At 39.2% G+C, this 13,344-nt stretch overlaps 1 protein-coding gene across 2 annotated transcripts in view; it reads right to left on the minus strand.

Moving 5' to 3' along the window:
- The window catches only part of MROH9 (maestro heat like repeat family member 9), a 117,508-nt gene that overhangs the window by 88,840 nt on the left and 15,324 nt on the right, over positions 1 to 13,344 (minus strand). The window lies entirely within an intron of this gene.

Consider the following 13,344-nt stretch of genomic DNA (forward strand, 5'->3'; position numbering starts at 1 on the left):
ATCTACAATAGTATGTTTGCCTAAGTGGAGGTCTTTTACAGTCAACCACTATGCTTATATAATTTGCATTTCCAGACAGCATTTTGTAAGGTGTGCTCTTCACCAGATGCACTTCTGTACACCACTATAACTATTAAGTCCCATCTACACAGTGTGGAGTCTACCTATAAAAATGCCAGCAGGGCCGGGCGGGGTGGCTCAGGCCTGTAATCCCAGCACTTTGGGAGGCCGAGGTGGGGGGACCACGAGGTCAGGAGATCGAGACCATCCTGGCTAACACGGTGAAACCCCGTCTCTACTAAAAATAGAAAAAAATTAGCCGGGCGTGGTAGCGGGCGCCTGTAGTCCTAGCTATTCCGGAGACCGAGGCGGGAGAATGGCGTGAACCCGGGAGGCGGAGCTTGCAGTGAGCCGAGATGGCGCCACTGCACTCCAGCCTGGGCGACAGAGAGAGACTCTGTCTCAAAAAAAAAAAAAACAAACAAAACAATGCCAGGAGGGCAGCTTAAGTCAGGCCTTATTAAAGAATGACTAAACTCACACTATGGAATGAGAATTTAGCCTTTAAAAGTGGTAATTAAAAGGATTCCACTAAGAATTTATCATTCTTTTTTTCCAAGAAACTGGAGAACTAGACCTCCAATAGCCAAAACAATCTTAAGAAAGAACATGGAGGTATTACAGTTATGATTTCAAGCTATAATACAAAATTAAGTAATTAAAATTGTAGGGACTGCTATAAAAACAGACTCATAGACAAATTGAATGAAATAAAAAGCCCAGAAATAAATCCGTTAATATATGGTCAAGTAATCTTTGATAAGGGAGCCAAGAATTCACAATGGGCAAAGGACAGTCTCTTCAATAAATGATGTTGGGAAAACTGAATGTCCATAAGCAAATAAATGAAATGGGACCCTTATCTTTTACCATATACAAAAGTTGATTTGAAATGGGTTAAAGACAAATGTAAAGATGTGAAACTGTAAAACGCCTAGAAGAAAACATAGGGAAAGAGCTTCTTTACATTAGTTTCGGTGAAGATTTTTTGGATAAGACGTAAAAAGCACAGGCAACAAAAGCAAAATTAAACAAGTGGGACTACATCAAACTAACAAGCTTCTGCACAGCAAAGAGAACAATTAATAACATTAAAAAGACAACCTATGGAATGGGATAAAATATTTGTAAAACATAAATCAGATAAGGGGTTAATATCCAAAATGTATAAGAAACTCATACGATTCAATGGCAAAAAAAAAAAGCAGATAATCCAATTACAAATGGGCAAAAGACCTGAATAAAAATTTTTCCAAAGAATACATACAAAAAGCAGTCCCTCTGAGAACTGGAACAAGACAAGGATGCCCACTCTCACCACTCCTCTTCAACATAGTACTGGAAGTCCTAGCCAGAGAAATCAGGGAAGAGAAAGAAATAAAGGGCATCCAAATCTGTAAAGAAGTCAGACGGTCACTGTTTGCTGACAATGTGATTGTTTACCTTGAAAACCCTAAAGACTCCTCCAGAAAGCTCCTAGAGCTGATAAAAGAATTCAGCAAAGTTTCCAGATACAAGATTAGTGTACACAAATCAGTAGCTCTTCTGTATACCCACAGCGACCAAGCAGAGAATCAAATCGAGAACTCTCAACCCCTTTTACAATAGCTGCAAAAAAAAAAAAAAAAAAAAAGGAAAGAAAAAATAAAAACAAACCAACAACAACTTAAGAATATACCTAACCAAGTAGTCAAAAGACCTCTGCAAGAAAAACTGCAGAACACTGCTGAAATAAATCATAGATGACACAAACAAAAGGAAACATACCATGCTCATGGATGGGTAGAATCAACATTGTGAAAATGACCATACTGCCAAAAGCAATCTACAAATTCAACGCAATCCCCATAAAAATACCACCAACATTCTTCATAGAATTAGAAAAAAAAATTCTAAAATTCATATGGAACCAAAAAAGAGCCTGCATAGCCAAAGCAAGACTAAGCAAAAAGAACAAATCTGGAGGCATCACATTATCTGATTTCAAGCTGTACTATAAGGCCATAGTCACCAAAACAGCATGGTACTGGCATAAAAATAGGCACATAGACCAATGGAACAGAATAGAGAATCCAGAAATAAACCCAAATGCTTACAGCCAACTGATCTTTGATAAAGCAAACAAAAACATAAAGTGGGGAAAGGACACCCTTTTCAACAAATGGTGCTGGGATAATTGGCTAGCCACATGCAGGAGAATGAAACTGGATCCTCATCTCTCACCCTATACAAAAATCAACCCAAGATGGATAAAGGACTTAAACCTAAGACCTGAAACTCTAAAAATTCTAGAAGATAACATTGGAAAAACCCTTCTAGACGTTGGCTTAGGCAAAGATTTCATGACCAAGAACCCAAAAACAAATGCAATAAAAACAAAGATAAATAGCTGGGACTTAATTAAACTAAAGAGCTTTTGCATGGCAAAAGGAACAGTCAGCAGAGTAAACAGACAACCCACAGAGTGGGAGAAAAGCTTCACAATCTATACATCTGACAAAGAACTAATGCGCAGAATCTACAACAAATTCAAATAAATCAGTAAGAAAAAAACAATCTTATCAAAAAGTGGGCCAAGACATGAATAGACAATTCTCAAAAGAAGATATACAAATGGCCAACAAACATATGAAAAAATGTACAACATCACTAATGATTAGGGAAATACAAATCAAAACTATAATGCAATACCACCTTACTCCTACAAGAATGACGGTAATCAAAAAATCAAAAAACATTAGATGTTGGCATGGATGTGGTGATCAGGGAACATTTCTACACTGCTGGTGGAAATGTAAAGTAGTACAGCTGCTATGGAAAACAGTGTGGAGATTCCTTAAAGAACTAAAAGTAGAACTACCATTTGATCCAGCAATCCACACTACTGGGTATCTACCCAGATGAAAAGAAGTCATTATTTGAAAAAGAAACTGGCACACGCATGCTTATAGCAGCATGATTCACAATTGCAAAATCGTGGAACCAACCCAAATGCCCCTCAACAAGTGGATAAAGAAACTGTGGTATTATATATAATGGAATACTACTCAGCCATAAAAAGAAATGATTTAACAGCATTTGCAGTGACCTGGATGAGACTGGAGACTACTATTCTAAGTGAAGTAACTCAGGAATGGAAAACCAAATATCGTATGTTCTCTATGATATGTGGGAGCTAAGCTATGAGGATGCAAAGGCAGAAGAATGATACAATGGACTTCAGGGACTTGGGGGAAAGAGTGGGAGGGGGGTAGGGATAAAGGCTACAAATATGTTGCAATGTATACTGCTCAGATGATGGGTGCACCAAAGTCTCACAAATTACCACTAAAGAATTTACTCATGTAACCAAATACCACCTGTACCCCAATAACTTATGAGAAAAAAGACATATAAATGGTGAATAGGAACGTGAAAAATGCTCAATATTATTAATATAATAATATTAATTATCAAGGAAATGCAAATTAAAATCACAGTGAGACATTACCTTACACCTGTTAGGATAAGTATTATCAAAAAGATGAAAGATAATAAGAGTTGGTGAGAGTATGGAAAAAAGGAAACCCTTGGATGTATGTAAACCCTTGGCATGAACGTAAATTGGCATGAAAACAACCACATGGGAACAGTATGGAGATTTCTAAAAAATTAAAAATAGAACTACATATGATTCAGCAATCCTTTTTATGGGTATTTATCCAAAGAAAATAAAAGCAGGATATCAAAGAGACATCTTTACTCCCATGTTCATTGCAGCATATTCACAATAGTCAAGATATGGAATCAAACTAAGTGTCCTCTGATAGATGAATTGATACAGAAAATATAAAATCTGATATTGAAGAGTCCCAAAATTCAAAGCTGTCAAATAGTAAAATTTCTTTTTTTTTTTTTTTTTTTTTTTTTTTTTTTTATTATTATTATTATTATTATTATACTTTAGGTTTTATGGTACATGTGCCCAATGTGCAGGTAAGTTACATATGTATACATGTGCCATGCTGGTGCACTGCACCCACCAACTCGTCATCTAGCATTAGGTATATCTCCCAATGTTATCCCTCCCCCCTCCCCCCAACCCACAACAGTCCCCGAAGTGTGATGTTCCCCTTCCTGTGTCCATGTGTTCTCATTGTTCAATTCCCACCTATGAGTGAGAATATGCGGTGTTTGGTTTTTTGTTCTTGCGATAGTTTACTGAGAATGATGATTTCCAATTTCATCCATGTCCCTACAAAGGACATGAACTCATCATTTCTTATGGCTGCATAGTATTCCATGGTGTATATGTGCCACATTTTCTTAATCCAGTCTATCATTGTTGGACATTTGGGTTGGTTCCAAGTCTTTGCTATTGTGAATAATGCGGCAATAAACATACGTGTGCATGTGTCTTTATAGCAGCATGATTTATAGTCCTTTGGGTATATACCCAGTAATGGGATGGCTGGGTCGAATGGAATTTCTAGTTCTAGATCCCTGAGGAATCGCCACACTGACTTCCACAAGGGTTGAACTAGTTTACAGTCCCACCAACAGTGTAAAAGTGTTCCTATTTCTCCACATCCTCTCCAGCACCTGTTGTTTCCTGACTTTTTAATGATCGCCATTCTAACTGGTGTGAGATGGTATCTCATTGTGGTTTTGATTTGCATTTCTCTGATGGCCAGTGATGGTGAGCATTTTTTCATGTGTCTTTTGGCTGCATAAATGTCTTCTTTTGAGAAGTGTCTGTTCATGTCCTTCGCCCACTTTTTGATGGGGTTGTTTGTTTTTTTCTTGTAAATTTGTTGGAGTTCATTGTAGATTCTGGATATTAGCCCTTTGTCAGATGAGTAGGTTGCGAAAATTTTCTCCCATTTTGTAGGTTGCCTGTTCACTCTGATGGTAGTTTCCTTTGCTGTGCAGAAGCTCTTTAGTTTAATTAGATCCCATTTGTCAATTTTGGCTTTTGTTGCCATTGCTTTTGGTGTTTTAGACATGAAGTCCTTGCCCATGCCTATGTCCTGAATGGTATTGCCTAGGTTTTCTTCTAGGGTTTTTATGGTTTTAGGTCTAACATTTAAGTCTTTAATCCATCTTGAATTGATTTTTGTATAAGGTGTAAGGAAGGGATCCAGTTTCAGCTTTCTACATATGGCTAGCCAGTTTTCCCAGCACCATTTATTAAATAGGGAATCCTTTCCCCATTTCTTGTTTTTCTCAGGTTTGTCAAAGATCAGATGGTTGTAGATATGTGGCATTATTTCTGACGGCTCTGTTCTGTTCCATTGATCTATATCTCTGTTTTGGTACCAGTACCATGCTGTTTTGGTTACTGTAGCCTTGTAGTATAGTTTGAAGTCAGGTAGCGTGATGCCTCCAGCTTTGTTCTTTTGGCTTAGGATTGACTTGGCGATGCGGGCTCTTTTTTGGTTCCATATAAACTTTAAAGTAGTTTTTTCCAATTCTGTGAAGAAAGTCATTGGTAGCTTGATGGGGATGGCATTGAATCTGTAAATTACCTTGGGAAGGATGGCCATTTTCATGATATTGATTCTTCCTACCCATGAGCATGGAATGTTCTTCCATTTGTTTGTATCCTCTTTTATTTCCTTGAGCAGTGGTTTGTAGTTCTCCTTGAAGAGGTCTTTCACATCCCTTGTAAGTTGGATTCCTAGGTATTTTATTCTCTTTGAAGCAATTGTGAATGGGAGTTCACTCATGATTTGGCTCTCTGTTTGTCTGTTATTGATGTATAAGAATGCTTGTGATTTTTGCACATTGATTTTGTATCCTGAGACTTTGCTGAAGTTGCTTATCAGCTTAAGGAGATTTTGGGCTGAGACAATGGGGTTTTCTAGATATACTATCATGTCATCTGCAAACAGGGACAATTTGACTTCCTCTTTTCCTAATTGAATACCCTTGATTTCCTTCTCCTGCCTAATTGCCCTGGCCAGAACTTCCAACACTATGTTGAATAGAAGTGGTGAGAGAGGGCATCCCTGTCTTGTGCCAGTTTTCAAAGGGAATGCTTCCAGTTTTTGCCCATTCAGTATGATATTGGCTGTGGGTTTGTCATAAATAGCTCTTATTATTTTGAGATACATCCCATCAATTCCTAATTTATTGAGAGTTTTTAGCATGAAGGGTTGTTGAATTTTGTCAAAGGCCTTTTCTGCATCTATTGAGATAATCATGTGGTTTTTGTCTTTGGTTCTGTTTATATGCTGGATTACATTTATTGATTTGCGTATATTGAACCAGCCTTGCATCCCAGGGATGAAGCCCACTTGATCATGGTGGATAAGCTTTTTGATGTGCTGCTGGATTCTGTTTGCCAGTATTTTATTGAGGATTTTTGCATCAATGTTCATCAAGGATATTGGTCTAAAATTCTCTTTTTTTGTTGTGTCTCTGCCAGGCTTTGGTATCAGGATGATGCTGGCCTCATAAAATGAGTTAGGGAGGATTCCCTCTTTTTCTATTGATTGGAATAGTTTCAGAAGGAATGGTACCAGCTCCTCCTTGTACCTCTGGTAGAATTCGGCTGTGAATCCATCTGGTCCTGGACTTTTTTTGGTTGGTAAGCTATTGATTATTGCCATAATTTCAGCTCCTGTTATTGGTCTATTCAGAGATTGAACTTCTTCTTGGTTTAGTCTTGGGAGGGTGTATGTGTTGAGGAATTTATCCATTTCTTCTAGATTTTCTAGTTTATTTGCGTAGAGGTGTTTGTAATATTCTCTGATGGTAGTTTGTATTTCTGTGGGATCGGTGGTGATATCCCCTTTATCATTTTTTATTGCATCTATTTGATTCTTCTCTCTTTTTTTCTTTATTAATCTTGCTAGCGGTCTATCAATTTTGTTGATCCTTTCAAAAAACCAGCTCCTGGATTCATTAATTTTTTGAAGGGTTTTTTGTGTCTCTATTTCCTTCAGTTCTGCTCTGATTTTAGTTATTTCTTGCCTTCTGCTAGCTTTTGAATGTGTTTGCTCTTGCTTTTCTAGTTCTTTTAATTGTGATGTTAGGGTGTCAATTTTGGATCTTTCCTGCTTTCTCTTGTGGGCATTTAGTGCTATAAATTTCCCTCTACACACTGCTTTGAATGCATCCCAGAGATTCTGGTATGTTGTGTCTTGGTTCTCGTTGGTTTCAAAGAACATCTTTATTTCTGCCTTCATTTCGTTATGTACCCAGTAGTCATTCAGGAGCAGGTTGTTCAGTTTCCACGTAGTTGAGCGGTTTTGAGTGAGATTCTTAATCCTGAGTTCTAGCTTGATTGCACTGTGATCTGAGAGACAGTTTGTTACAATTTCTGTTCTTTTACATTTATTGAGGAGAGCTTTACTTCCAAGGATATGGTCAATTTTGGAATAGGTGTGGTGTGGTGCTGAAAAAAATGTATATTCTGTTGATTTGGGGTGGAGAGTTCTGTAGATGTCTATTAGGTCTGCTTGGTGCAGAGCTGAGTTCAATTCCTGGGTATCCTTGTTGACTTTCTGTCTCGTTGATCTGTCTAATGTTGACAGTGGGGTGTTAAAGTCTCCCATTATTAATGTGTGGGAGTCTAAGTCTCTTTGTAGGTCACTCAGGACTTGCTTTATGAATCTGGGTGCTCCTGTATTGGGTGCATATATATTTAGGATAGTTAGCTCTTCTTGTTGAATTAATCCCTTTACCATTATGTAATGGCCTTCTTTGTCTCTTTTGATCTTTGTTGGTTTAAAGTCTGTTTTATCAGAGACTAGGATTGCAACCCCTGCCTTTTTTTGTTTTCCATTTGCTTGGTAGATCTTCCTCCATCCTTTTATTTTGAGCCTATGTGTGTCTCTGCACGTGAGATGGGTTTCCTGAATACAGCACACTGATGGGTCTTGAGTCTTTATCCAATTTGCCAGTCTGTGTCTTTTAATTGGAGCATTTAGTCCATTTACATTTAAAGTTAATATTGTTATGTGTGAATTTGATCCTGTCATTATGATGTTAGCTCGATGTTTTGCTCGTTAGTTGATGCAGTCTCTTCCTAGTCTCAATGGTCTTTACATTTCGGTATGATTTTGCAGTGGCTGGTACCGGTTGTGCCTTTCCATGTTTAGCGCTTCCTTCAAGAGCTCTTTTAGGGCAGGCCTGGTGGTGACAAAATCTCTCAGCATTTGCTTGTCTGTAAAGTATTTTATTTCTCCTTCACTTATGAAGCTTAGTTTGGCAGGATATGAAATTCTGGGTTGAAAATTCTTTTCTTTAAGAATGTTGAATATTGGCCCCCACTCTCTTCTGGCTTGTAGGGTTTCTGCCGAGAGATCTGCTGTTAGTCTGATGGGCTTCCCTTTGATGGTAACCCGTCCTTTCTCTCTGGCTGCCCTTAACATTTTTTCCTTCATTTCAACTTTGGTGAATCTGACAATTATGTGTCTTGGAGTTGCTCTTCTCGAAGAGTATCTTTGTGGCGTTCTCTGTATTTCCTGAATCTGAATGTTGGCCTGCCTTGCTAGATTGGGGAAGTTCTCCTGGATAATATCCTGCAGAGTGTTTTCCAACTTGTTTCCATTCTCCCCATCACTTTCAGGTACACCAATCAGACGTAGATTTGGTCTTTTCACATAGTCCCACATTTCTTGGAGGCTTTGCTCGTTTCTTTTTATTCTTTTTTCTCTAAACTTCCCTTCTCGCTTCATTTCATTCATTTCATCTTCCAGGGCTGATACCCTTTCTTCCATTTGATCGCATCGGCTCCTGAGGCTTCTGCATTCTTCACGTAGTTCTCGAGCCTTGGTTTTCAGCTCCATCAGCTCCTTTAAGCACTTCTCTGTATTGGTTATTCTAGTTATACATTCTTCTAAATTTTTTTCAAAGTTTTCAACTTCTTTGCCTTTGGATTGAATATCCTCCCGTAGCTCGGAGTAATTTGATCGTCTGAAGCCTTCTTCTCTCAGCTCGTCAAAGTCATTCTCCGTCCAGCTTTGTTCCGTTGCTGGTGAGGAACTGCGTTCCTTTGGAGGAGGAGAGGTACTCTGGTTTTTAGAGTTTCCAGTTTTTCTGCTCTGTTTTTTCCCCATCTTTGTGGTTTTATCTACTTTTGGTCTTTGATGATGCTGATGTACAGATGGGTTTTTGGTGTGGATGTCCTTTCTGTTAGTTTTCCTTCTAACAGACAGAACCCTCAGCTGCAGGTCTGTTGGAGTACCTGGCCGGCCGTGTGAGGTGTCAGTCTGCCCCTGCTGGGGGGTGCCTCCCAGTTAGGCTGCTCGGGGGTCAGGGGACAGGGACCCACTTGAGGAGGCAGTCAGCCCGTTCTCAGATCTCCAGCTGCATGCTGGGAGAACCACTGCTCTCCTCACAGCTGTCAGACAGGGACATTTAATTCTGCAGAGGTTACTGCTGTCTTTTTGTTTGTCTGTGCCCTGCCCCCAGAGGTGGAGCCTACAGAGGCAGGCAGGCCTCCTTGAGCTGTGGTGGGCTCCACCCTGTTCAAGCTTCCAGGCTGCTTTGTTGACCTAAGCGAGCCTGGGCAATGGCGGGCGCCCCTCCCCCAGCCTCGCTGCCGACTTGCTGTTTGATCTCAGCCTGCTGTGCTAGCAATCAGCGAGACTCCATGGGCATAGGACCCTCTGAGCCAGGTGCGGGCTATACTCTCCTGGGGCACCGTTTCCTAAGCCTGTCGGAAAAGCACAGTATTCGGGTGGGAGTGGCCCGATTTTCCAGGTGCCGTCTGTCACCCCTGGAAGGGGAACTCCCTGACCCCTTGCGCTTCCCGAGTGAGGCAATGCCTCGCCCCTGCTTCGGCTGGCGCACGGTGCGCTCACCCACTGACCTGCGCCCACTCTCTGGCACTCCCTAGTGAGACGAACACGGTACCTCAGATGGAAATGCAGAAATCACCCGTCTTCTGCGTTGCTCGCGCTGGGAGCTGTAGACCGGAGCTGTTCCTATTCGGCCATCTTGGCTCCTCCCCCCCGTAAAATTTCTTAAGAATTTACAATTCAATATGTAGCTAATAGGAGTCTCATAAAGAAAGAATGGAGAAAACATGAAGAGAAAAATTATCCAATCAATAGTGTAGTATAATTTCTCAGAGATAAATGGCTGGAGCAGTTGGATTGGAAATGTGTGAGTGCCCAGTATATTTGAATTAAAAAAATAGCTAGAGACATTTTTATAAAATTCCAGTTTACCAAAAATAAAGATAAATCTTAAAGGCTTCTACAGAAAGAATCCAGGTGACAAAGACTAGAGAATCAGACCACCATCATGTTTTCATCAGTCATAACGGATGCCACAAAACAATGTAAGTTATGCATTCAGTTTTTTTTTTTTGAGAGAAAATGACTTGTGACCTAGAGAAATGGCTGAAATAATAATTGGTGATGACTCTTTTCATGGTGCTTCTTTCTTTCCCTTTCTTTCTTTCTCTCTTTCTTTCCTTCTCTTTCTTTCTCTCTCTCTCTTTCTTTCTTTTTTCTCTCTCTCTCTCTTCCTTTCTTTCTCTTTCTTTCTTTCGTCTCTCTCTGTCTCTCTCTCTCCCTCCCTTCCCTCTCCTCCCTCCCCTCCCTCTCTCCCCTCCCTTCCCTCTCCTCCCTCCCCTCCCTCTCTCCCCTCCCTCTCTCCTTCCTTCCTTTCTCTTTCTTTTCTTTTCTTTTCTTTCCCTAATCTACATTGCATGGCTTTTAAAAATAAGAGCATACCATTTTTGTAAAACTATAAAAGCATTCGAAATTGATCATATATTCACTTCATGAAGAAAATCTCCTTAAGCTCTGAAAGTTAGAAACTGTGTGGGCTAATGCTACAAGACTTTATGTTACAAACATAAGAATGGGACAAAAGATGTTTAATACAACTAGATGAATTTATACTTTACCTCGCACCTACACAAAATGGATCATAAATATAAATGTAAGGCTAAAACTATAAAACCTTTAGAAGAAAACAGCCATTTTTGGTAAGGAAAAGTTTTTTTTGTTTGTTTTTAGATGCAACACTAAAACCATGGCCCACAAAAGAGAAAAAAATGGTAAATTGGACTTGATCAAAACTAAAACCTCTTGCTCTTCAAAAGATACCATTAAGAAAAATAAGACAAATCGTATACTGGGAGAATATATTTGCAAATCATACATTTTACACTCAATACTATTTATCAAATACTTCTAAAGATATTGTATGAAGTCTTCATGAAGAAAAAACTTTACTGAATATTCAAATAAGTAGAAAGAAAACATGTTTCTAATGACAAGACAATAGTTTAAGGAAGTATTCATAAATTAATCTATAAATTCAGTGTTTCAAATCAAAATGCCAAGAGAAATTCTAGAAGGAATTTGACAAGTATATTTCAGAGTTCCTCTGAAAGTGTGAATAATTAAAAGTAGCTAATACATTTTTGAAAAACAAAAATAATTGGATAGATTACAAAAGATTTTGTGTTATACATCTGAGCTATCTGCAGTAAAGATTTGTCTGATACCTCCCTCACTGGTATAATTTGATGTGTTGGCATTGCCTACCTCTGTTGAAGTCAAAAGCTGCGCTGCTGCTTACTGCTGCTGCTGCCTCTGCCATCTGTCAAAGGCTTTGATACTGTTGCTAAGGCTTCTTTTTTTAAATATATATATATATATTATTATACTTTAAGTTCTAGGGTACATGTGCCCAACATGCAGGTTTGTTACATATGTATAAATGTGCCATGTTGATGTGCTGCACCCATTAACTTGTTATTTACATTAGGTATATCTCCTAATGCTATCCCTCCCCCCTCCCCCAACCCCACAACAGGCCCCAATGTGTGATGTTCACCTTCCTGTGTCCAAGTGTTCTCATTGTTCAATTCCCACCTATGAGTGAGAACATGTGGTGTTTGGTTTTTTGTCCTTGTGATAGTTTGCTGAGAATGATGGTTTCCAGCTTCATCCATGTCCCCACAAAGGACATGAACTCATCATTTTTCATGGCTGCATAGTATTCCATGGTGTATATGTGCCACATTTTCTTAATCTAGTATATCATTGATGGGCATTTGGGTTGGTTCCAAGTCTTTGCTATTGTGAATAGTGCCGCAATAAACATGTGTGCATGTGTCTTTATAGCAGCATGACTTATAATCCTTTGGGTATATACCCAGTAATGGGATGGCTGGGTCAAATGGTATTTCTAGTTCTAGATCCCTGAGGAATCGCTACACTGACTTCCACAATGGTTGAACTAGTTTACAGTCCCACCAACAGTGTAAAAGTGTTCCTATTTCTCCACATCCTCTCCAGCACCTGTTGTTTCCTGACTTTTTAATGATTGCCATTGTAACTGGTGTGAGATGGTATCTCATTGTGGTTTTGATTTGCATTTCTCTGATGGCCAGTGATGATGAGCATTTTTTCATGTGTCTTTTGGCTGCATAAATGTCTTCTTTTGAGAAGTGTCTGTTCATATCCTTCGCCCACTTGTGGATTACAGTCCCATGGCTGCTGTAACCCATTAGCAAAAGAGCCAGCTTTTCCACAAAAGGTGCTCTCACTTTATAGCTAAAGCCACAGGTGACTGAATTCCCTCTCATCATTTTCAGATGGTCATTGTTTTGCTCTTTTACAACAGTCCTGTCTTTATAGGACTTAGCAGCTGGGACTGTGCTATTAATGTAGTGAGAAGCACTGATCAACCTCTCATACTAGCCCACTGTCTTTGAATCACATTCACGCGCCTTGATAATCTTCAGCTAGGAGGTGTCTTTCCCTGTAGGCTCTTCCATCCTGCTAGTCCTGCCTTATCTTGAGTGACCCAGACATGCCTCAATGCTAGCAATAACTCAGTTTCTACATCAAGCAAGTTTATGTTTTGTTTCCAATGAGCCATTTGACTATCTCCTTTTCTCTTCTTGCAACTCCTATTTCCAATCTAAGTCTGTGTCATTCTTTTGAATATAATTGGTTTTCTGAAGTTGACCTTTTCCACAGCTAAGAGAAATGTAGATTCTGTTGCTGAAAAACAAATTAAGGCCTGGAATGGTAGTCCAGTTTTTGCTTTCTTAGAACCACAGTTTTACTATGCATGCTTAGGAGCTGGTTCACTAACTCCTATTATTCCTGTAGAGACAAATTGATGGAGTTAATTAATTTGTTTCTGTAATTGGAATGCCATAACTAACTCTTTGCACTTTCTAAATTTTCTGTGCACTTTATATTTTCAACAAAACTCCTTATCACACTATTGGCAATAATTGTGTTTGGACTATTCTACTTCTCTAACAGTGTATACATCTAACTAGATCAAAATTTAGTGTGGTCATCTCTAACTGATGGC

Source organism: Pongo abelii, chromosome 1, assembly GCF_028885655.2.
Source record: "Pongo abelii isolate AG06213 chromosome 1, NHGRI_mPonAbe1-v2.0_pri, whole genome shotgun sequence".
NCBI lineage: Eukaryota > Metazoa > Chordata > Mammalia > Primates > Hominidae > Pongo > Pongo abelii.